Genomic DNA, 25,443 nt, shown 5'->3' with positions numbered 1-25,443 from the left:
AAATAAATGGAGTGCGCTGACAACCCTGAGAGTCATCTTCCATGAGAAGAAGTTCTGATGGGGGATTAAACTACTTTTAGTTATCTGCGGCCTTATTTGCACGCCGGGCATGTCCTTATAGTACGATCTGCCCAAGGTCTTGGTCTTTTCTCATGGCAAAAGGACAGTAGAGAAGGGCAGTAACTGACATTCATTGCCCTCAAGTCCAAATATACCAGAACTGAGGTTGATTTGGCCACACCACCTGTAGGAAAATCATCTGACAGCTACTGGCCTCTTTCCTGCTCTTTACCGTTCTGCCTATTTTTAAGTAAAAGAGGCAGAAACAAAGCAGAAAGGTGTCAGCAAGTGGGAAGAGATCACTATTTGATCACACAATCAAGTCTAGCAAGATGTGTACACCAATAGCTTGATGGTAATCATTGTTTTAGTTTCAGCTCTCTTAAATTCTCTAAACATATTTACCATAATATAAATATATGTATTTTGCATAACAAACATCATCATAACAGAAAAACTCTCTCTCAACTGGGTTTCTGCTCATTTCCTACCCATAACTCTCTAACTTTGGCCAACACACGACTGCTGAAAGGTGCCCTTGGATGCACATTTCCTGTATTAGCTGGTTTTGTTACTGTCGAGGATGGCTTTGGTCTTGCAGCTGTAAAGCACGAGGGAAAAACGATCAGCCTTGTGCAATCAAAGCGAGGGTTAGTTGTGCGTTATATTCCCCCCCTAAAAATTACCTTCTCTTGGTCCGGACGAAGGCAGATGGTAAGGCTTGGCTCTCTCTACAGCCAGCTGCCTCTGACCTCTAGGAAGGGTCTTGCCGTGCTGGGCTGAGAGAGAATTTCTGGCAACTGCTCTCTGTCTCCAGCGAGGAGCACGATCATTCTGGTGAACAAAAAGCGTAAAGCAAGAAGTTTCACCCTGTATCTTTAGCCAAGTGGAAGGAAGACTAGAATAATAGCAGAACCTACAACTTTAAGGTAAAACCATGCCGGCACCCTGCAGAACCTCATTCTGACACACTTGTCAGCACCCACAAGTTTCACGTGGCTGACAAAACAGCAGCCTTTCCCTTGTTTTTCCTGAAACGCCACTGCCCCAGGTGACTGAATCTCCAGGGCAGCGGCGGGTTACGTTGGACAAGAGGAAGTGAGGATTAAAATGAGGAAGAGAAAGCTACCTACACACCCCTTCCCCCTGGATGGAAGCTTTCAAATGCAGGACCTCAACCTTCCAGAACCACCCCATAAGTTTGCTTCCCTGGAGAACTATGGTTCCGGAAAGCAGCACATGGATCACAGAACCACAACAGAAGTTCACATAACACAGAATTTGATATGGCTACTTTGAGATACAGAAGTTAGGTAAGAATTTCTGTCCAAAAAGTGGTAAAATGAAAGCTGTGGAATTGCAGACCTCATGCTATAACTTGAGGAAATAATAAAAACATCAACCCATGATGCAAATGTTGCCTGTGGGTTGGCACCCAGAGCTGCGTGTGAGATACAGGAGATGACATAAACCACACTCTTCATTCCACAGTGACCCAAACAACTTCCAATCATCCGAACCCTACATAACGTACGTCCCTGAATAACTGAATGGTAAGAGTGGCTGACAGGAGATACTTATTTAATCCTTAGACACAAACAAACTGTTCAAAGTGGAGTCAACAACAGCCTGGAACACAGAATTTCCAACTGCACGGGGTAGCTCTGGAGTAGTGACACATTCTGTTCAACTTTTAGGTTCAGCTGTAACGTAAGGTGCAGAGGCTTATTGCAAGTATTTCAAAGAAGGGTGTGATAAAGAAAGCAGGATTCTTACTGAGCGCTGTTAAACCGGTCAGTAACCCCTGAGAGAAACTGGCACACTTGGCAGGACTTTTACGCTTACCATGAGATGAACGTTCGTCGCCTGGTTCAGCCGTGCTGCTGCCATACAGTTAGCACGCTGCAGATGCCGGGCTAAAAGAATTTCATGAATCCGTAAAAATTTCTCCAAACACTTCTATGAGAAATAACACATTTTAAAACATATATCATGATCCTGCCTCTTCTCTTGGCAAAGAAGGGATTCAGATTTTCCTCTTGCCCACACTTACTTGTTCAGAGTCTGTGAAAGGCAGCCTCAGGAAGTCTCTCACTAGTCCCATCTCCCGACAGATGTCATACATGTCTTTTAATAGCTCTTCCTCCTTTAACTGAGCGGCGTCTTCCTGCAGCAGAGCCCAAGCCTCCGCCATGCACCTGTAGTTAATTTTTTGAGATGTAAAGGTGTATTAATAGTATAACTAAAAAGATGCCCCACAGTTATTGTGCTCAAAGTTTAAAGGAAATTTAGGGGATTGTGATTTCTAGTGTTTGTTCTCCACCTTTCACAGTATTTCAATGCCAAAATGGTGGCAGATATTTCTTTACCTATTGGACAACAGCACAGTGAGGAAAAGTCGCTCTTCACAACTGCTTGCGAATGGTGGCTTCATCACCTGCATGTATCTGAGGGCTCGCCCATGCTCTCCTTGGCACATGAGGGACCGAAGAATTCTCACGTGTTGCCACGACACAGGTTTGGTTGTAGCTGGGTGAAAGAGCAGGGCCAGGGAATTCTGCAGAAGGTGGAGATCAGGTTTACTAAGATCACAGAATCCCAGGTTGGAAGGGACCTCAGCAATCATCTAGCCCAACCTTTCTGGGAAGAGCCCAGTCTAGACAAGATGGCCCAGCACCCTGTCCAGACAACTCTTGACGGTGTCCAACGTGGCCAAGTCAACCACGTCCCTGGGGAGATTATTCCAACGGTGACTGTCCTCAGTGTGAAAAATTTCCCTCTGGTGGCCAGTCGGAATCTCCTCAAGAGCAACCTGTGTCCATCCCCCTTGTCCTCTCTATGGGACTCCGTGTAAAAAGGGAGTCTCCACCTTCTTTGTAGCTACCCCCTAAGTCCTGGTACACGGGGATGAGATCCCCTCTGAGCCTCCTTTTCTCAAGGCTGAACAAACCCAGCTCTCCCAGCCCATCCTCGTATGGCAGCTTCCCAGTCCTCTGATCATCCTGGTGGCCCCTCTCTGGGCCCCTTCCAGCCTGGCCACAGCCTGTTTGTATAGAGGGGATCAGACTGGACACACAAGCACACAACAAAACTGTTCAAAAGTTTCTTCAGTAAGGGTGAATGTCCCTGATACCGGACAGGTAAATATAAATTCTTTACTATTTGCAGGAAAAAAAAATCAGTTAGCCATACAGAAAAAAACCAGAGTCTTTTAAAAGGAGTGATTCACACTCGGCTAGGGTAACCAAATCCCCATAGGCAAACATCACTTCTTATAAATACAAGTTATTCTCCCAGACAGGTTGTATTAAAGTTGTGACAGGCAAAGAGCAACCCTCAGCATCAGAAGGAACATGAATTAGATTGAAGAGTCACTTTTGCGGTCTTCTGTCTCAAATCTTGCTGCCAGGATGGTCATTTGACTATTTAAAGTACCCAAACCACTGCTTTTGAGAAAGCGCTCGACTGCTCTGCTGAGAACAACCTGAACAGACGGCTTTGGCAATTCACATCTCAAGCATTATTAACGCTGACTTCTTCATTGTCTTAATCCATTTCCTCTCAACGCAATTAAAACCAAACTGCAGATCATCACGTATTGCTGAAGGTGCTGCTGAAGCAGGATTACAAAAGAAGCTTCCCATGTTTTATCACCTGTTATTAGCTAAGCACCAGGGTTTTAAAGTCATTTGCTAGATCATAGCCTTGCACTACAACGTATGCCTAACTAAACTGTCACATGCTTACTTCATAGTCCTTGTGGTCTAGAAGCCAAAATCCTTGGATAAGCTTAACAAGGCCCGAAGGGATGGCAAAGGCAGCTGCGAAGGAGTCGACTGAAGGTTCTGTTTTGTTCGGAAAGGAATGTATGATGTCCAGCAGCAAGTAAATTGTCTGATATCAAGTATCTAATTAAGGCTAATAAATTTGCAAGACCAACAATTTATCACATGAAATAATATTATTCCTATGATTAATATAATAGGAATAAATAATAAAAGGAAATAAGAATATCATAGTGGTAGGATGCAGAAAATACTCATGTATTAGTCTTGCCGTTTTATGCTGTTGCAACCTGAAGATAGTCAGGCCCTAACAACAAAATTGCATTCTGAATAAATAACCAGAAAGACAGACTCTTTGATTTCTCTAAGGCATTCAGAAAGGTTGCCTTTCGATATTTAAACAGTTCCGTTGGAAACTCAGGCTCCCTCTTTAGTCACTGCAGCCACCAGCTGGACATTCAAAACACGAGAACGGCCAATGCTTGATTATTAAAGCAAACAAATTCTACAGTTGGTTTCTTCCCTCCTTTCCAGCATATATAAAACAAATGAAATTCGGGTGTCCTTACAGCACAGCTTAGCTCTGAATGATTAAAACTGGATTTAAACCAGTATGTGGATCACTCATCGGCAGTGTCACTTTCTCTTTCTGACAGCTGGTTTGGGGGGTCTATTCTCATCAGAGAGCTCCGGGGTGCAACAGCTTTAAAGCCCCTGCTCTCTAGGCTCCCCTCTCGGCTCAGGCAACAAACAACCAAAGCAACACAGTGTATTTCGGCAGCTTAAAAATTCAGTTTCTGCCCAATGGCTTTTCCCTTCTCTCTCTCTATTATTCTGTGTGCCTGCACTTGTAACAGCACAAAAGCAAGCCCTCTTAGCTGTGCTGGAAAATGGATGATTTCAGCAAAATCAGGTCCTGGTAAACCGCTGTCAGAAATCCTTTTGCTCTGAAGCAGCACATTCTAGTGCATCGCTCGAGGAAGCAGCTGTTTGCTACAGCTATGGGTGCTTCAAAAATGAAAACTGTGTCTAAATTTTGAGAAAATCTAGGGAGCTTTCTACATTAATATTGCTTAGTAAACCTGTTTCCTCATAGCAGAAAAGACTTTGCAACAAAACATTTTAAAAATTCCTAAAAAATCCACAGTACAAAGAAATCAAACAATGCTTCTGTCTGCGACTTAATTCTTAACTACACGTGTTCATCCGCAGTGTGTTTGAAGCACAAATTAGAAAATGCATCGAACACGTAGGTGACAGACATTTCAGACCCCTGATGCGCGTATACTGGAGGTGTAACAGAAATAACTCCAAGGGATACGATTGCATGTTTGTGGCTTTCTTCAACACCTTCTAGCAAATACAGCTCCAGCAGTGCCTGGAATGAAAAGATAGAAGCTTTTTAAAACTCCTCTCTTTGAGAAATCATTGGCTTTGGGGGAGGGCTGGGCTGGGGCTGGGGTTTGTTGTGGCTGTTGTTGTTGCCTTCAGCGAACACAACACTCACGCGTAAACTAGGAGGTGGGTATTTCCCCGTTCCTCCTTCATCTCTCTGCCACAACTTCTCAACTCGGTCTCCTAACTGGGAAACCATGCCATCGACCATCAGGCAGTCAGAGTCCCATTTTCTTCTGGAACAAAACCTAGCGAGGATTTGCACAGAGGAAAACACTAATTCTGGCCTCTCAGTGTCACAGATTTCCTCCAGCCAAAACAAACCCAGCTAAAGCTCCCACGACTCCAAGAAAGGAACAAACAGACAAAGGCATGATCGTGACTTGAAATAGACTGGAAAGAAATTTTGGAGTCAGGTGAAAGGTGCTCATTAGATCCTAGTGAATTATTAAAGGAGCTCCAAATAGGAATCCAAAAAGCTCCCTTATTAAGGGGAAAGTTGCAGCGACCTTTTAGTTTTCAGGTTTTCTTTTGTGCCGCATTACTTGTAATACAAGGGCAGTGTGAGCAAAGCTAACCCAAACCCCACGCCTCCAGTGGGAGCGTTCCCACACACAGCGGTGAGACCACAGCACGGAAATGTCAGGCTTTGGTCTCAGCACCTCGCTTTTGTTACTGAAAAACAGTCACGGTCAGAAAGCTGAGCCCACAGCTGAATTCTGGTATCACCTGAAGCAGCACGTTTGTGCCTCTGCACATGCCATCACAGTGACGGAGGGCTGGCCTGTTAAACACGGCATTGCTCAGAAGCCCATCGCAGGCTCCTGCGGGCTGCGACGCCAGCCTTTCATTTCCCGAGGAGGACAAGCAGAAGCAGCACGCTGGAGGTGGTGCTTCTAAGGAGCCCGTGAGCCTGTACGAGAGTTACCTGAGAAGGACGCGCAGGAAGAGGAGCTTGAAAGCCAACGCCTGACATAGAGCAGCTTTCACCTGGACTCCTCCTGCTGCACCTTGCTCACGGTGCCACAGCCACGGCTACTTGAGGACTTTCTTTAGGTTACAGAACAGTTGCCAAAGAAAAATCTGTTCTCACCTAACCCAAGGCACATCACCATTATGCTCGTGAGCCAGCCCAGGAAAGGGAGTTCCCGTGAGGAAGGCACTTTTATCCAGTAGCCAGGAGAGCGCTGGCTGTGCCAGCTGCATGTGACTCTGCCCATCTCCTTCAATGACACCGCGGTGCTTGGGAGTAGGAGATTTGGGCCAATCCCCTTATCGCCATCTATCACTGGTCATTGAGAGAGATTATTTTTGCTTTGTTTTTTGGTTTTTTTTTTCTAAAACATGCTTTCTTCTGTGTCCAGAACAATTGCTCTGCAAAGGCCGTGCCTTGCTGACCTGGCCGTGACTGATCCTGTCCTCACCACACGACCTTTTCCAGTGGTAACAAATGACACAGAATTGCCAGTGAATTACATGCACGTCAAAACAATGATGACACCAACAAAGGGCACTAAGCAGAGGTATATATCAACATTTCAACACAGGAAAGGAACCTCTCTGTTCAGCAGGGCACATGCATCACTCCAGTCAAGAGTGTTGCCAGCAAACGCATGAAGCATAGCAAATACAGCTGCTGATGGAAAAGCCACTTGCTGCCGCTTCTGAATTTGCAGCGGAACTGCTCTAGAGCTTTCCTGCACGTCCTACCTTGATAAACACTCCAGTTTCTGTCGATGACCAGCGTAGTAGCTCCGAATCAGAGGATAATTGTAGAAAGGTCTAGAGAAACGCATCTCATCACCTACAGGCAATAAATAAGAAGTAAGTTAAAGAAGTCATATCACATTTTCAACCTACAGTTTTTGACTAAAAAGACAGAAGAACACACAAGCTGAGCATCAAAAGCACAGGCCAGCCTCCGACTTTGAAAGAAGCCCATCCTCCTTCTGCCTTTGCTAAAAGAGACCTACGACACAGGAGTCAATTCCTCCTTGTCCTAAGTGCCATTTCAAGCTTACAGGTGATGTAGCATCCAGAACATGTAGTGTCAGCTGAAGTTCACTCTAAAAAAAACCCCCCAATTCTCAAAGGGAATGGGTTTTTAAACATGTCATGTGAACATGCGTAAGACAGTTAAGGCTGACAATAGGATTTATAACCCATCCAAATGATGAACTATTTCCAAGGTGTATTTTTTCCTCAAACAATCCGTAAAAAGTTCAAAACACGCACGTCAGGCTTTTACTGTAAAATCAAGCATTCCCGTGTTGGTGCTTTAGGAGTTACTTGTTTACAATCCCAAGGATTTCAAGCTGTGGGCACGAGCAACTCCTTCACTCAGAGGCTTAGTGCTGTTTCTGAGAAACACCCCGGAAAGAAACTGCTTCCATCATTCTACACGACGGAGTTGAAAAAACAGTGAAATCTCAATTTCAGCAGCAGAACTTCAGCATCTGCTGTCACTGAACCGGCACGACTTGGTATTGATGAAGCCTTGACAAAACCACGGGGAAGCACGTGTTCATAGGAAGCACCGACTGCTACAGATGCGTGACAGTTTAGGCTTACCTGAGCCCTCTGGCAGGAGACGGGACCCACAGAACCAGAGGACCACTCGTGCATACAAAGCTGCGAGGCTGGTCACCGCCAGCTTATTTGTCAAGTCTGCAAAACATGAAAAGAAGCTTAAGAGGACTGTTGGTGTGCAATTTCTTTTGTTTTTTATAAAACTCCCCTCATTGCACTAAAGAGAAAGTAGAAAAATAACACGGTAGGAATCTTTGCCTGTGCATTTTCCACTCCGTATCACGTCCTTCTCTGAAGTAAAAGCCCACAATCACAAGCAACCCCTACAAAGAAGAAGATTCACTAAAGGTTTAATAAAAAAAAGTGAAGTCGGAACTACTAAATCCACTCATGGATAAGGCACCTGTTCTTCATGTAGCAGAGAGGTTTACTCTAGCAAAGGGATTTTCTCTTTTCTCCTCAATATGCCAGGAACAAGTTCTAATAGAAACAGCTACAGAAACTCATGCAACTCACTTCACATGTTACTCATTTAGGCTTCCTCTCTGATTTTAGTAATTTCCAGCCCAATATTTGCATGCAATTACGCACTGCTAGCTGACAATCAAAGGGAGTATTTGTCACAGTGCCACATCCCGTTGCTGTAATTTCAGGCCGGGTGCTTGCACAGCTCCTTGCTGAACGCAGCCTCCCCACCCACTCGCACGAGCTCCCCAACAAACTCGTGCCCTGAACTCAACGCGCGTTAAGTGGCAGCCCCAACCCCTCCCATTTAAGCCCCTTCTCCCCGCTACATTTGACTTTCTGCCAATCAGCAAAACCAACAACAGCTCCTCTTTCCACAATTACAGCCCCAGCATCGTTCCAAATCTTCATAAGACACACCAGAGAGTTAGAAATACTGTGACAAACCTTTTCCAGCGAGCTCTTGTGCCTCTGTTAGAAAACAGTTTAAGACTGTGCTAAGGTTGCTCAAAAGCAACTGGCGGTGCTGCAGAGCCTGTAACCTCTCCGGGTCAACGGAGTTGCAGGAGCCGTCAAACAGCGCAACACCTTTTCAAGAACAAGTATGAAATCGTTAGCCTACAGAGCCATTTCAGAGTTTCAAAGTGCACTTCCAGATCTGCGGGCAAGACCATCTACCAGCAGATCACTGAATAAGCTCAACTGGAAAGACTGATTCTAGGTTTGCAGCATGGCTGCACTAGTACTCACAGATTTGCTCAAATGCGCCTTTTGTATAGATCACTCGGCTCCACGTCCAGTCAAGGGCCAACTCTAAATTAGCAGCAGAACTTGGCTGCTCTTTAAAAAGAGAGAACAAAAAAGAAATGAATCAAGAATTCCAAACGAAGAAACCATGCAACATAAAAACCACATAACAAGTCTTACCTTTAGATGTCCAAAGCTTAATGCAGCCAGTCAGAAGCCCTACAGAACCTGTCTGGGCAGCAGCTGACAAGACCGCCTCTAACTGCTCCTCCTAAAAGTAACAGGCGAAATCAAAGGAGAATCCTACCTGCTTTCAACATCCAAACCACCAACAGTAAGTGCTTGTTTCTAACTCTACACTCACTCAGGCATCACAGGCTGGGCTGCTTGTTGCTTTGAGGAGCACATGGAATTTTCCCCATGACATGACAACTTCCCAAAGGCTAATTCTAATCTTTATTTGCATGCCTCTGCATTATCCTCTCAATTTACTGCGTTCCAATTAACTATTCCCAGCAACGTGCCCTGCTTATACCCATGGCACATGGGGTGCAGAGAAGTTTGCCATCAGGAATGCGCGAAGGGGACAGAACAAACAGAACTCTGCAACATTTGCATGGAAGCAGTGAAGCCAAGGTCAAGCAGCTTTCCAGGCTATGAAGACATGAAGGAGTTACGACACCCCAAACATTAAGTTGTCATTTCCCAAAACGACAGAAAAGAAGTGAAACATTGATGTTCTAATAGGTTTCAGTTTTAGGTGCTTCAAACACTGTGTTCTAATGCCGTGGCAATCCTTCAGAAGGGCAAAGCACAGGCAGGCACAGACGTGCACTGTTAAGGAGTAGCTGAGTGCAGCTGGTGTTCTGATACTTCTTCCAGGTGAAATGATCATAGAAACATAGAATAATAGAATCCTTAAGGTTGGAAAAGCCCTCTAGGATCATTGAGTGCAACTGTCAACCCAACACTACCATGTCTCCTAAATCGTGCCCTCAAGTGCCACGTCTACATGTCTTTTCAATACCTCCAGGGATGGTGAGTCCCCCACCTCTCTGGGCAGCCTCTTCCAACGCCTGACCACCCTTGCAGTGAAGGCATTTTCCCTAATATCCAACCTAAACCTCCCCTGATGCAGCTTGAAGCCGTTTCCTCTCGTTCTATCGCTAGTGACCTGGGAGAAGAGACCAAGCCCCACCTCACAACAGCCTCCTGTCAGGCAGTTGCAGAGAGCGATAAGGTCTCCCCTCAGCCTCCTCTCCTCCAGGCCAAACAACCCCAGGTCCCTCAACCTCTCCTCATGAGACCTGTTCTCCAGACCGTTCCCCAGCTTTGGTGCCCTTCTTTGGACACGCGCCGGCAACTCTATGTCCTTCTTGTCCCGAGGGGCCCAAGACTGAGCCCTCAGCAAATTTTCCTTTTTAGGGCTTTTGCTCTTTGTTTGCTTGTTTCTTTGGCTTTTTAAGCACATTCAGAAGTATCTTTCCCTTCTAAATAAAATCATCACATTCAAAGCCATTTCTACACATTCGAATACACACATCAGATTTCCATCTTTTTCTGAAAACCAGCCTCAGACAAGGAAACACACCGAGTACAACTTACGGTGGCAAACAAAACCCCAAACCAAGCTTCTTGCCCCTAATTCTGAGATTTGTCTTACTCACATTCACAAGCAATTCCTGCTCAAATGCCTAACAAGCCTCTGAATGATCTAGTCTCAATTCAGCAAAGGGTGTGACAAATTTCTGCATTTCCCAATTATTTCCAACGTGGAGCTGACATCAGATCACCCAATCTGAATGGAAGAGCCTACATCAGGCTTGCAAAAGAGACAGCCTATGGGCCAGGCCAACCTGCCAAGACGTTCATGTTAGCTACCACACTGTGCACAAGTGCTCTTTGCCCCAGCGCACCCCCACAGATCTGGTGAGGAATCCAGTAGAGAGGAAGATGAGGGCAGGGAAAGCCTGCTCTCCCCTTCCTACTAAGTGCTCCTCTGCCTGATGACTCGCTCGCTCAGCATTTCGCTTGGAGCCTGCCTGGGTGAAGATGGGTTCTTCATCACAAAGGCTGCATCTCTCATGGAAATCCTTCAGAGGAGAGAGAAAGGTTGGTGCCCTGCAAATGGGAAACCTCTGAAGGAGGGGGGTGAAGTCACTGCGGTGGGATAAAGCAGAGAGAAGGTGGTGGGTGTCACGAGCTAAAGGTGACTGAGGTGTTGCAGCAACAAGAGGGCAGTCCCAGAGGAGTCAATTGGGCACCTGTAGCACAAGGCAAAGGCTACAGAGGTGAAGATCTGCTTTGAGAGGCTGCAGCAAAGCCGACCGATGAAGGGAAAATACAGGGAAGTCATCGGGTAGAGCTGCCAACAGCAATTGTTTGCTGCAGCTCACTGCCTTGGAAGCAAATGATCAGGTATAGTCCCGCAAGCAGATGTTCGCAGCTACTCGCATCCGAGTGAGACACCCCCATCGTCAGGTCCTGCACGGAACCTAATGCTTTGAGAGACTGACGGGGGAGAAGGTTGTTCTGAGGGAACGATGCTTCCTTTTCTCCGTTCTGTCCTCTTTTCCAAGGTAATCAGGGATCAAAACCCGAACTCAGGACCACGCAGGCAGTTGCACTCATTGATGAGAGAGAAGGAACAGCTTTCCCCGACTTTCTCTTCCTGCTCCTAGAGCAGCACTCTCTTCCTTTCTAGACATTCAGGCCCTGATCGTGCTTCAATAGGAGACAACGGTGGGTTTACACTCCCAAGAGGGGACCTCAAACATTACATTTGATAAAACTGGTAGGGTACAATTGCAGTTACGCGTGTGGATGGGCAGGAGGAGCATTAAATGGTCCCTGACACCGAAAGCAGCGCCATGGAAAGCTTAGGAAAGGTCCATCTCTTGACATTCTCCATAAAGATACAGTAAAAGATCACCTCCTTCTGGAAGCTGCTGCACGTCATATGAACAACTCCAGAGCTCAGCAAGCACGTGCCATCTGCAGAGACAACGAACGTTGGACAACATTCCATACTCTCACCGTGATGGTAGCACCAGTTTGCATTTTTGTCACAGCAACCTCTGGAAAGGTACAACTGAGTACCCGTTCTCCTCATCACATCACTTACAGACTTTTTTAGAAAAATAATGGCTGAGTGTAGAGATTTTACCTCCGGGGCTATCGAGGTGCTGCGCTTTGAGCTTCAGCCCAGAGTCATTTCATTTGGTCACCAGCACCACCTCACGGGCTGCGTTACAGAAGCACCCAACCCCCAGACCCAGCCGCCTGTCAGGCAGGTGTCACAACAGCACACACTTGGTCAGTACAACGTCACCAGAGTTGGGTGGGTGGGGGGTTGGGGTGTTTCGGTTTGGTTGGGTTTTTGCGTGACAAACAATGAACAGGAGAACCAAGAAATGGCATTTGAGCTCGGTTTAAGCTTATCACTATTCAAAGCCGTGTAATACCTACCAAAATTATAGGTGCTTGGATGAAAACACAGCTCAGGTTGTGGATAAGAAGGAGGAACTCTCCAGCTTAGGCTGCGCTCCTGCACCACAACATCCAGAAGGAGGTTTGGAGCAGTCGTGCTTGTTACAGCGTCCAGTGACCACAGTGCAAAATAGGGGCAGTCCTGAAGGGATTCTTCTGGCCTGAAAGAAAACAAGCGCAGAAGCTAAACGCCGACTTTCCAATGAATTATGGGGAGGGATACTGAAAACAGCTTCATAAAAACCTACCTTAGCGAGCCTGGCATTTGAGCCTGATACCAGCAGTCAAAGTCAAATACACCCAAATAAGTAGATGGTTTTCCCTGGCCGCGTGTATTCACTTGCCAGCTGAAGACTGAGACACTGGTGCCAGGAGATATGACTGGAAAAGACAAGACATTGATTCTTATTGGGAGAAAATACAATCTATCTGACATTTTCAAAACATCACTTTCTATTTTGGATTCATTCTGTTACGTCACTCATGAAACGCAACACTTGACTAAGAAGAATTTTAACAATGTACACCATAGCATCACCTCTGTGATAGGTTTCAGTCATGCTGCCCCCCTTTGCGAGTTCAACCTGTATCCGTCCTAAGACAAATCCAATACACAATTGTCAGGTAATCAAGTTTCCCATACAGTAAGAGTGCATCAAGATGGTTAGAAAAAAACAAAAACCAAAAACCAACCCACCACCCTAGGAAAACATACATTGCTGCTTTTAGAAAGCATACAAATTCTTGTCATATACACTTGATCACTCAGCTGGCATGATTAATTTCCAGATTCGACTCGATTACGAGTGTTACGAATAGCTCCTTTCCAGCACAGTCAGAATGAAAGAACACAATTATCACACAAAACAAACACCAAAACCCAACCCCAACAAACAGGAGATTGGAACAAAGAGTTTAACATCAAACATTGACCATGTTACACTCGGGTTCTCTCCAGAAGTGGCATGGTCTGTCGCCTCTGGGGAGAAGGCATTCTCCAGATGTGAGCAAAGTGGGGGGTGCATCCTTTACCCTGACAGAGCAGGGAACCAGGAGACAGGTCATTTGGCAAAATGGGTCTCTGTTCTCTGCTGAGTTCATCAGGGCTGCTCAGGGAGCCTCCCACGCTTTACTGTGTTTCATCGTGAGCTTCTGTGCCCTTTCACTTGTGTGAGCCGCTGAAACTGCCTTTGAAGATGTCAATTAGTTTCATAAATCAGAAGCCAGCTGCATTTCTAACCTCAACCCACATCCAACAGAAGCTCATGTGGGCCTACAACTTGAATAGTTTCTGGATAAAAGCTAATGAGGAGCCATCAGAAAAATGACAAGCATTTTTCCATGCCTCAGACTTCATGAAAAGGGGACCGAAAGGGCCTTTTTTGTTGGTTTTGGTTTGGGTTTTTTGGCAGGTGAGCCTGTTGGTTGTTTTTGACAAGGTTTTAGAAGGCCCTCTCCTCAGAATCGTGACACAAGTGGAGAAAATCCAAAGGGGTTTTCATTAGATTTTGACACGCTGTTGTTAGAGGGTGGCACCCCAAAAGAGGTGGAAGCTGCCTCTTCAGGACTAAGTCAAAGCTAATAAACACAAATAGCCTAGAAAGTCATGCCAGTGTCGTCTTTGTAACAAGCAGACATAAGTTAACGCCAGTAAGAAGAGAGGGAAGGGCATTCACACACCCAAACAAAAGGCTGTGGAAGTTATCACTGCAGCCGGCTCAGAGATGTGCTCAGAGCATCACTGGATGTGCAAACCCAGAGATGCACATCTCATTATTGCAAGGTAATGAAAGACACCAGAGGAGTTTTAACTGTCGGTCCGGACGAGGGAAGCCAGAAGCTATTGCTTTAAGAGCTTGTAGGTGTAGGAACCTATTAGACACAGAGAGGGCAAAGTGCACGGGCAGATCATGGACTCGTAGAATCATTTAGGTTGGAAAAGGCCCTTAAGATCATCGAGCCCAACTGTAAACCTCATACTGCCAAGTCCACCACTAAACCCTGTCCCAAAGCGCCACGTCTGCACGTCTTTTAACTCCCTCCAGGGATGGTGACGCCACCACTTCCCTGGGCAGCCTGTTCCACTGCTTCGCAACCTTTTCTGTGAAGAAATTTTTCCTAAGATCCCAACTAAACCTTGTGCTCTAGACCCTTCACCAGCTTCGCTGCCCTTCTTTGGACACACTCAGCACCTCAGTGTCTTTCTCGTAGTGAGGGGCCCAAAACTGAACACAGGATTCAAGGTGCAGCCTCACCACTGCCGAGTAGAGGGGGACGATCACTGCCCTACTCCTGCTGGCCACACTATCTCTCATACAAGCCAGGATGCTGGTGGCCTTCCTGGCCACGCGGGCACACTGCCGGCTCATCCAGGTGGTTGGGGAAGGCATCAAACAGATCTGGCCCCAGGACCGAGCCCTGGGGAACAGCACTCCTGACCGGCCGCCAGCTGGATGCAGGTGCAGGCATAGGTTGGAAGAGGGGAAAAAAGAAAGTTGAGGGAACGCTCCTAAGCAATGGAGGGGATGATCTTACTGTTCAAAGACGAGAGCTGGAGGAATAAAATGACTGACAGGCGTTATAGAGGTGACCCCACCATACATCGCTACAGCATGTCAGCAAGCATTGAAGGGAAAAATAGGGTTTATTTTAACAAGTCCCACAGAATTTCAGCACCCAGTTTTTCCTTTGAAATAAGCCCAAGAAGTTAGTCTATACAGAGACTTAAGACTTTCAGGCTGTGGGTATGGAACAGCATTCATTGCTTGGATGCCAAAACCAATTAGTTTAGAAAAACCAAACAGGGACATCAGGAACAAACCTTCATCAACGCTGCCTTCTCTGGCTGCGCGGTTGGGAAAGGTTTCTATAGCCTGACAGCTGAGTAGTTTGGCCTTGCTGCCCTGCCCTCGCAAGGGAAAGGCTCCGCCCGCCAGATCCAAACTGTACTTTTCAACACAGGATGCCAAACGCTGCGGAAAAAATCACAGGAGAGAGAAGGGTCATTCTGAGAGAAAAGCAGACATTACACCTCAGTAGGAAAGAATGTCTATGTCTACTAGAACCTGCATATTGTACTGTATCTCTCCCAGGCGCTTAATCTGATGGCAAAGAGAAACTACAGCTGACACGCAAGAGAACTGAGTGTCAAACCGTAACGGGTAAGTTTGGCCGTAAAAGCTTTGCACATTTTCAAAACTGAGCATTTCCCTCACAATATTGGTTCTAAATGTGTTTTGCAGAATTCCCTGCACCATCCCGGTTTCTTCACAAACCTACATATTTAGCTACAAAGGGAGATCTGAAATAATGCCATACATAGGCATGCAAAGCGCTTTGTTCCATGACTTGATCACAGAACTGATGAAGTTAGAGGAGTCACGGCCTTCCAGCAGCCAAAGCTCTCTTGCGAGGCATTATCTATAGGCACACACCGCTAGAGTGAAAGCCCATCCCTCGGGAGTAGCCATGAGAACTTCTTACTGAGTCACACTCTTCTCTCAAACCACGTCAGCTCCTGCCAGCTCCTCCTCTCACCTCCTCAGGGACTGATGGGTGAAATATGCCTCCCTGCCTTCACCAAGTGCAGCCAACAGCAAAACAACCCTGCGGACATGGCATGCACGTGGGCAAGGCGTTTAGGATCACAAATTCCTACAGAGTCAGCAAACTACTTTGAGACCTACAGAAACTCCAGCAGGATTGTGTGGAACCTCTGAGACCACCATTTGCTAAGCAAGCATTGACTGAAATACTGTCTTTCCAAATACAGCACTTGGTCAAATGATCTACCCTACAACACATGGGTGTGTGGATTGTGGACAAAGAGCAGCTCTACAATTAAAAACCAAGCAGCTAAAAGTCTCCAAAAACCTACCAGAAAATAAAAAAATTGATTGTACCTCATTCTACCCAAGTTTCCTAAAGTTTCAGAGCTCTAGAAGGAACTGGCATGAGCTGGCACGAGACAATCCATTCTCGTATGACCTGATATGTTACATTTAACTCACCTACTCTGAGAACAGGCAAGCTTTCTCTTAACCATTCTAGGAAATACTGCTAATAAATATCAAGGATGTAGAGCACAGATCCTCTCCTACTGCACCTCAACAGGAAAGACATGCTCTGAATTAAGATTACTTTCCCATCAAAAAGATTTTGCAAGGGTTTCAGGCATAACACTGAATAAAATTATACGTTCTAAAAACGCATCTTCTATCTGTTAGATAACAGAGAGGTAAGGCTACTTCATCTCTATTTTAAACACAACCTCTTTGGAGCCACTTCTAAAAATTTACATATACTTTTTTGACCAAATCAGACCACTCTTTACTGTATTTGCGTATTTTGCTGGCTTCAAGAGCAGAGTTCATAGGTAACGCAGCCAAAAAGGAGAAAGAGTTCTCTTTAGAGCTACTAAGTTTCAGGACCAGCACCGAAGAGACCCTGCAGGTGAGCATCATGTGAAGTCCTGCTGACAGAGCTCAAAGGGAAAGCAAGAATTTAAACCTGAAGACCGGAACAGAATAAAGCTGTACGCCCGTGTTTTAAGGAAGGGAGACGGACAGAACCTTATTCAACTCTGCAGTTTGGTTAAACAGAGCTACTCAAAGCCCTGTCTTCTCTTCCTACATGCCATTCAGTTGGTGTTTAAATGAAGAATCATTTTATTTGTAAAAGCTGCTGCCTCTTCAGGAACTGAATTTATACGGGCTCTTTGCAGACGGCTCTGGCTGGAACACACGACACGGCGGTATGAAATTGTACGACTTCTTTTCAAAAAGTATGGACAAAGGCCGTGCCCAGGAAGACTCAGCAAAAGATTCTTTCTTTTTAAGTCATCTCTGAATTGTCATGGTCAATATTCTCCCTGCCAACTTCACTGATACTCCCTTAGGGAAAAGGACTCTTTCCAGCCTTTCACGGACGTGCACATCTTACCTCGTACATGACTTGTCCTGAAGCCAAGCGCCTCCTGTCTGCGAACGCTAACTGCAACAGATGTAAACTCACGGCATCGCCTTCACTGGAAAAGGTATAAATGATGACATTTGGTTACAAAGCTGCTTTATAGTCCTCGTTACCCTTTCCTTAGATCTAGGCTGAGGTTTCCTTAATAGCATTGTCTGGCTCAAAAGAAAAACAGCCCTTCCCAAAACCTGAGAATTGGTCACATTTAGCCACCAAACCACAAAGGAGGAAATTTGGACACTAACAGCTTCTGGGGCAAAGGCTACCCATACAATCTGGAAGCTTCAAGGTGTTCTATGGAATAAAAATGGTTGGGAACAGTTCTTTGCATTGAAGAGCTCGCAATCAAAACTGCTTTACAGTCAAACTGAAAAAGATTGCCACTCCATGAGCAGCCGAGCTGAGTAAATAGCTTGCTGATGCGGAAGGGGGCAGATCTTTCTCCCCTTCCCTTCCCACCAAAGCTCCAGTCCCTCCCCTGCACACACGGCACCTTCCACACCCTCGTTTCAGTCATTAGCCCAGCAGGAAACCACCGACTTGGCTGCTGAACACCTTCCCTGCCAGCCGAGCTGAGCTGGCTCACCAAGGCTCAGGCTGGCACCAGGGAACCGGCCATGCTGTCACCTCCTCCTTTAGGGGCAGCAGGCTGGTGGATCCGCACCTTTAGTGCTCTGGAGCTGCAGCCTCCACTGCGCTCCATGGTATCTTAACACCACGGTGTGAATATCAAGCAAACCATGAAGCAGTCATCAGGAAACAAAGGAAGCCATTTAAGAATGCCAGCACAGAAATAGAGCCACTGTCGCTTTGCTGCCTTTCAGCAGGGAGGAACTAGTAGGTCCCTCTTCATCCCTGTTACATCCTGTACAAATCGCACCGTCAGCTCCTTCCATACCGGAGAGAATCTCCTGCACGGCTAATTCAACAAAACAAATACACGTGGGTCAACTCTAGGTGAACAAATACTCAAAAAAAAAAGAAAAATCAGTGGCCGATAGTAAGCTTTTATTCACCTTTCTTGCGTCGACTGAACAGCCCACAAGTAGCAACAGTTGCGAGGATCATGCTCAGGCTCTTGAAAAGTAACGGCGCAGACAGGAATCCTTCCTCCTTCAAGCTGACAGTGGTGCCTGCAGGGTTAAAAAAAAAAGAAAGCAGGTGAGCCTGGTGGCCCTGCCTGTTTGTAGAAGGGGAGAAGCATCTTCTGAGCAAAGAGCCCCTGATGTGCTTCTCCTCAAGGCACAGAAGGTCACACTCCCATCTCAAACAAGGGAGTCACGGGAGCGACTGCTTTTGATGCAACAGCCACGAGGTGAGGAAATTACTGTCCATCACGGGCAATAACCTGGCTTTATCTCCTCCTCTGCCTGCGGAGCAGGAACATGAAAGATTCCTTCAGCTGCCAGGCAAAAGATTCTTCCTACTCTTGTCGCCTGCTTCAATATTGAACTGAAAATGCAGCCTCTCTTCTGCACAAGCTGAAAACAGCGCCAAACACCAGTAGTGTCTTGTTTCTTTACTTGGACTATCTAAAGCGTTTCTCCTCCAGACTTCTGAACCTTCTTTGCACCTTCACAATCTATTCTTGCCACCTCACTATCCCTCCACTCTCTATTCATGCCGCCAATAGTTCCCGGTGAGTCACTGCAGATTTGCTTAAGTGAATCCCGATCTGAATTGGGTCAGATATTCCAGGGGGGATTGCTCTTTGGCAGAGCTGAAATCATCTCCCTAATTTCTCTGTTGCTTATCCCTTGACACGACCCTTATTCCACCTCCAAGTGTTCCAAGCAGACTTTCATTCCCATGCATCGCTGCCTTGGAATGGGTCAGTCCCCTCTTTTGGTCGAGGCTGAAATGTGGGAGAGAATGTCTTTTCAGCCACAGATCAGCTCTTGATCCTTCATGTCTCACTCCTTTCAACCTGGACGCTTTAAAGAATATTATCACCACAATCCCATCATTAACATACTTCAGCCTTTCAATGGGTGCCCTCATTGCAGGAGCTGGTTCTGAGAAATAATGTCTACAATCTCTTTCATTGAAGCACACACAACTCCTGCTGTCACTGAATACTGCTGGTGGAACAAACTGCCTTATGGAAAGCAGCTCTCTCACGCCCTAACTGCTTGACAGAACCCAGAGAAGGGAGCTTTCCGCAGTTCCTCAGCCCACAGGCACAATAAGGAGAACAATCCCAGCCCGCTGGGGAGAAGGCGGCCCACTGAATCCAGGTATGGCTCAATGGTTACTTCAGAAGGGGATTCCTAAACACTCCAAGATTACACTCCACATTTCCCTCCCTGAAAAAGGGCTCTTTAAATTAACAGACTTCCTCCTCAAGCAGAGCCTTGAGAGCCCTGCACCTCCAGGCGTGACCAAGTGCAAAGGCCGACTTACTCCCGCTGCAGAGTTTTCATATTCCACAGTGACAGGGAGCCGTCGGAAAAACCCACGGCGAGCTGGTTGCTTCTGCTGATGTAGCACAGGGTCGAGAGCGCTGTTCCTGAAGAACACTGTAACTGAAGGCAGAGATGTCTCCCTGCTCTGGTCACGGTTGCTCTTCCTTGTGAAACGCCAGCAGCAGCTCTAGTGACAACTGTTAGACCTGCACGCACAAAACCACACAATAAAGGAATGCGTTATGCCATTCAGGTTGCATTTGAAACACTGACGTGACAACATGTATGATCTAATTCTACCATCCCCGGCAAAATACCCATTGATGCAATACTTTGTCTGCTCTTCCCATTTTGTACGCATTCAGAGCACATAGGAACTCTCTGACTGGACAGGTATCCTCGCTCCTATTTCAAAACCAGGTGAAAGCGAAACCTCCATAGACAAATTCTTCCTGGGCTCTGCACATCAGGAGTTTGGGCCTCATCGTGAAGCTACTTGAAGTGACACCAGCTCCCGAGGCCACTCTTGTAAGAGCAAAAACAGCGTATGCAATCCGAGTACACCAAGTACAGGTTCCGTTTGGTCAAATGCAGGGATTTTGGTAAGGCATATTTACTTTAAAAAACAAGCCTAAACTTTGCCCCAAGTCAATGAACAGAAGCAGAAGAACATTCCCAGGAAATAGGGCACGTCCGACACACCTTCCTGTCAGGCAGCTGCACCGACTCGGATGGTCAAATTCCTACCCCTCACTGGCGAGAGTCACCGTGACAGAGGGACCCTGGTGGGAGGGGGTATTTGTAACCTTAGGAGGAGTATGAAGCCACTCCCATTTTTAATCCATTCAGGACTAGACGATGTCAAACCACCACCTGTAATCAGCAGCCATACACGTCTGCACAGCAGTAGCTTCAAAGTGGGATGCGTGTTGGTGATTTAAAAGACACAAGTTTTCTTACTTTTCCGTTCAAGTTTAGAAACCGCAAGCTCACCCGATGGTTCATTCTCCCTCTGACTGCAAGAGAGATCATCCAAACCAAGGTCCACCACAAGCAGATGACCAACATCTGTCGCCACCGCTGCCACGCCACAAAACCCTTGCAGAGCCTGGTGCAGGTGCCAAGGCCTCACGCTGGCTCCTCCGGGGTTGGTTATGGGCTCTACAGCAGTTACCTACAGGAAAACTACAAGTTAGTATTTAAGCTCTTTGACAAGCGAAATAGAAATCACTCAAAAGTGAAGCCAGAACCAGCCCATCAGAAGCAAGAAAGTAAATACAGGGTTGTAAGACTTAAAAACACAGCATTGATCCCAATTATATCCAGACAAAACAAATAAACAAACCAACCCCCAAAAATGTCCGGTACAAAAATCCGTTACTGCCTTCCGTTTACTGGGTTTCCTGCAGGGATTTCGCTGAGCTCACTCCAACTGCAATGGTGCAGTCTATTATCACAGCTTACCAAGTTCCATTTTCTACTTAGAAACCATTAACTCGAAGACAACACAGAAAATCCGTTAAATGCAAGAAACTTGACCGTATTTAAGGGACTGGAGTAAGAAAGACCAAACTCACTCTCGCTCTCCCACGGCCCCCAGCCCGTCAGCACTGGGATACAGCCCACGCCTTCTTTGCCAAACAGGTATTAGGGCAAATCTCGGCTCTCAGTCAGACGCGGCAGCGGCCAAGTTGCAGGGGAGACACACCGCTGCCACGGCAATGGAGTATTGTTACAGATAGTGGAAGGGAGATACCAGCTTAGGGAAAGTTACACCAGTCCTCATTTAGAATCAAAAGAGCAACCAGGGAAAGCAGAAAAGTTTTCAGTGCCGAAACAGCGGCAAAAAGCCCAGCAGCTGGTTCGCCAAAAGCCAGCTCCCGCTGAGGAGAAGCGCACGCTGCTCTGTAACACGCGGAGCCGCCTGCCAGCAGCTTTAGTACAAGGCCCTGATGAAGACAGACCTTTCAGCACCTGCAGCCCCTCCCGGGACAGCCCTGGCTGCTCCAGCAGAGACACCAGCACGTGAGGGCTCCTGCACTAAGGCTCCACAACAAAAGAACACGGGCTGCCCTTCAGCCTCCTTGCATAATGTCACACAGTGACACCAGGGAGCTTTACATCAACACCAACCTGTTACACGACAATGGAACAGAGCAGTGAGCACCACAAGGATTCCTTTTTTTATATATATTGGTTTTTCTCCCCAGAGGTGGGGAAAAACTGACCAAACCTCCAAGCCCCAAAGTTCTCTCCTCTCCCGTATCAAGCACTTGCTGTGACTGCGCTGCCTGGCAATCTGCTACAGAATTTACCTTTCCTTTGGGCCACAAGAATTCTACTCCTAGAAGTGCCCGCAGTAATTGACACAACTTTATATTGTTTCACACTTCCTGGAAATCAGATGAAATCTCCAATCTTCTCAGCTACTCAAAGCACCACCAAAAGTGCGTTGATTATTCGAATTCTTGCTGCTCCAAGCCTTGATGACTCTCAGGAGGAAAGCAGAAACACTGCACATATCGTGCTGCAGAATCAGCCAAAGTTCCCGTGTTGCTGTTAACTTCTTTTTCTTTTAAGGTCTCGTTCTGTTGTTGTACAACTGGCCCCAAATCCACCTTTTCCACCTTTGCATACAGGTTCCCAGTTTTAACGCTTCAGTTTTCCCTGTAGAAGCTCCTGGAACTGCCTATTTTCCCACGGCACCAGGCACTGGCTTTGCACACTCTCCTACACTGCTGCCAGCTCATTCTGGGAACGAACGCAGAAATCCTGTCTCAGCTCCCTCACTCTGAAAGCTGCCCTTCTGCCTCACACAAACCAGGAAGAGTGGGGAAAATACCATTCCAGAGCTCTGAAACATGCAACCGTTATAAACCAATTTAATACCATTAATATTTTCAATTCAGGTTTGCTTTTACAAGTCTGAATGGCTGCACGTCTATGTCAGCACACAGCTTGCCTTTCCATCTCAAACGCTGAGATTTATCAGGACGATCGGCAAACCCACACAGCGGAGCACCAACCCAGCTCAGCTCGTTAGAAATCACCACCACACAAACGCTCGCTGCCAGCAATCACACTGTAGCGCTACAGACAAACAAACCCCGCCTGGATTCTAGCAAGTCAAACCCAATCACGCTCTGGAAAGCTGAGTAATACGGAAGTATTTATCTGTCGCAGATTCTAAGGTGGTAAAGATAGAGTGAGTCTTGATGTTCCATTACCTTAAGGTGACTCTTGTCTACATTCAGATAAGGAGCCGAGGGGAAAGGACGTCATTTGAGTTTATGGGTTAGAGAAGGCAGGGAAAATTAGCAACATTACACCAGAGTATCCCACCGGCACAAGCACCATATGCAATAAGCAGAGGTTCAAGGGCTTCAGGCTGAAAGTCGGTCTGTAACCACCTGCCAGGTAACGCAGTGAAGCCTGTTTTTTCCCATCCTAAGTCAACAGAAAAATGTGCTTTGCTCTAAAGTCACCTGCTTGCTAGTCCGAGACTCCTGGGAATGTGCCGAAGTCAGCTACAGCACAGCCATGGAAGTCTGAGATATTTTAAAGACAGTATTTCTGACATAATGAACCATTCAGGACATGTATGTTACCAACACTTGAAAGGCAGGGTGAGGACGAGGTCTTTGTCACTCTGGCTAAAAAAAAAGGTAGTTTTCAAGGCCTTTTTGTCAAAGTGGAGAATTAGGTAACTACGTGCTCTACTGTAAAACCAGAAAACTTGTTTGACTCTCTCAGCAAACTCAAAGGATAACGGTACCGTTAACCCCACGATTTCACATCAAGGTGCTCTCGACTGGACACTCTGCAGTGACAGTATGATGACACAATAGAGAAAATGGACGTCCTAGCAAAGAGACGCTCCAAAGCTGCTCCTGAAACAGCGTTATGCAGCACCTGACAACGTTTCCCCCATTAAAAAGGACCTACCCTTCCTGGCAGAACTACTGCTGTAACCACGCTTGATGTTCCAAGGTCGTACAGGCAGAGAACACTTCCCTCTGCTTCTCTCAAGCCAACCAGCAGCCCCGTTCCCGTCTGCCAGGAAACCTCCTTCACCACGCGGATGGTGGGAGGCTGCTCACGGGCTCCACTGAAACGGTGTGCAGAGAGCCGCTCTCCCGTCACAGCGCTCACGACCTCCAGCTGAGGGCCACACGCCAGCCAGGCCAGCCCATCTCTCCCTGGAAGAAGAGAAAAGGCTGGCTAAAGCAAACTCCCAAGAGAGGGTTGAAAACAACGGGAAAATCACAATCACTGCCCCTTTGCTTCAACAGAAGTACCTCACAGAGCAAGAGAGGCTTACCCAATTCCGGTCGATTATTGAAAATCACCCACTGAATCCTCAACCAATGCATCGTAAAATGAACCACCTTATTATTTTGCATTTGGACTTGTCATTCCTGCACTGAAGAATTCTGGTTGTTTGGGATAAAGATTACAATAGATTGGTCTCTAGTCTTTACACCATATTCAGCTTGGTTTTGCTAGAAATCATCTAAATACATAGGAGAATACAACTCCTAAAGCATATACTTCAAATATGGCAAAATCTCAGCCAATTCTTTTCTAGTTTACTAACTTTGCTTGACACACGCCTACTTTGGGCAGGGATTTGGACTTCAACAAGGAATTACCTTAAAATGGGCACTGCGGGAGCCAATTTCAACTTTTACACACGCTGATCACAGAGAGAAGTTAGCACATTTAGTTTCACTGAACTACTTCCAACACAAAGGGAGTATTAACTCAACTACTGCACTTACAGTCACACAGAGAGATCCTACATGGTCTTCACAGGCGCCCGGACACCCAGGCAGGCCCCCAGCGCTACCTTCAGATCACCGACAAAGTCAGCTACCTCATCTGCTCAGCCGCTCTCAGCAGCTCTCCCGGGACACTCCTCTGCGTCCCATTAAATACTCTGCAAACCTGGCTGCAGCGCCTAACAGGGCTTTCCTCTTCCTTCTGTTTTTAGTCAGGCTAGGAAAGAAAAAGCAGGGGGGGTTGCCTCTCTAACACTGTGGAAGAACTAGTTCTGCACGGGATGTTATGATGGTACAAATAAATACAGCCCAAAACCACACCAGGACTTTTTTGAAAACTGCCTTTCCTTCAATTAGAAGTTGAGGAGGGCTCACTGACTTGCCCGTGTTATTTTAATAGCTCAAGACTGGCGCAGGCTGTTGTCCTTTCAAAGTTTAACTCTACTAATGTTTTAATGTTAACATTTTTCATCATTTTGTCATAGTTCATCCTTTCTGTTCTCTCAAAACCTGACGCGCCTGAGCAGCACCAACCTGACACAGCTGATACTGTGACCCCGTGCCTCAGGTCACCTCCAGGCAGTAACAACTTCACAGCAAGACCCAATTTCAAGGAAAAGGCTCACCTCTGGAAAACCGCCCACGCAGCACAGAACCTCGGGTGAGCTCATCTTCCCCAAGAGCCTGAATGGTCACCTCGGGAAACTGCAGCAGGCTGCTCGTTACCTGAGCCGCGAGGTCTCGCATTCTTCACTGTGAATAGAGAAAAAAATGCAAAAAGAGGCTCCTGACAGCCATCGACATTTTTGAGATTGA

General features: G+C 46.6%; 1 long non-coding RNA gene and 1 pseudogene across 3 annotated transcripts in view; one reads left to right on the top strand and one right to left on the bottom strand.

Moving 5' to 3' along the window:
* Positions 1-25,443, top strand: part of LOC142051110 (uncharacterized) — a 166,825-nt gene that overhangs the window by 90,093 nt on the left and 51,289 nt on the right. The gene's annotated exons all lie outside the window — the stretch shown is intronic.
* On the bottom strand, positions 515-25,443 carry LOC142051116 (protein ELYS-like; annotated as a pseudogene).

The sequence above is a fragment of the Phalacrocorax aristotelis genome, unplaced genomic scaffold (assembly GCF_949628215.1).
Source record: "Phalacrocorax aristotelis unplaced genomic scaffold, bGulAri2.1 scaffold_81, whole genome shotgun sequence".
NCBI classification, from domain to species: Eukaryota; Metazoa; Chordata; class Aves; order Suliformes; family Phalacrocoracidae; genus Phalacrocorax; species Phalacrocorax aristotelis.
This window is presented reverse-complemented; position numbering and strand designations above follow the sequence as displayed.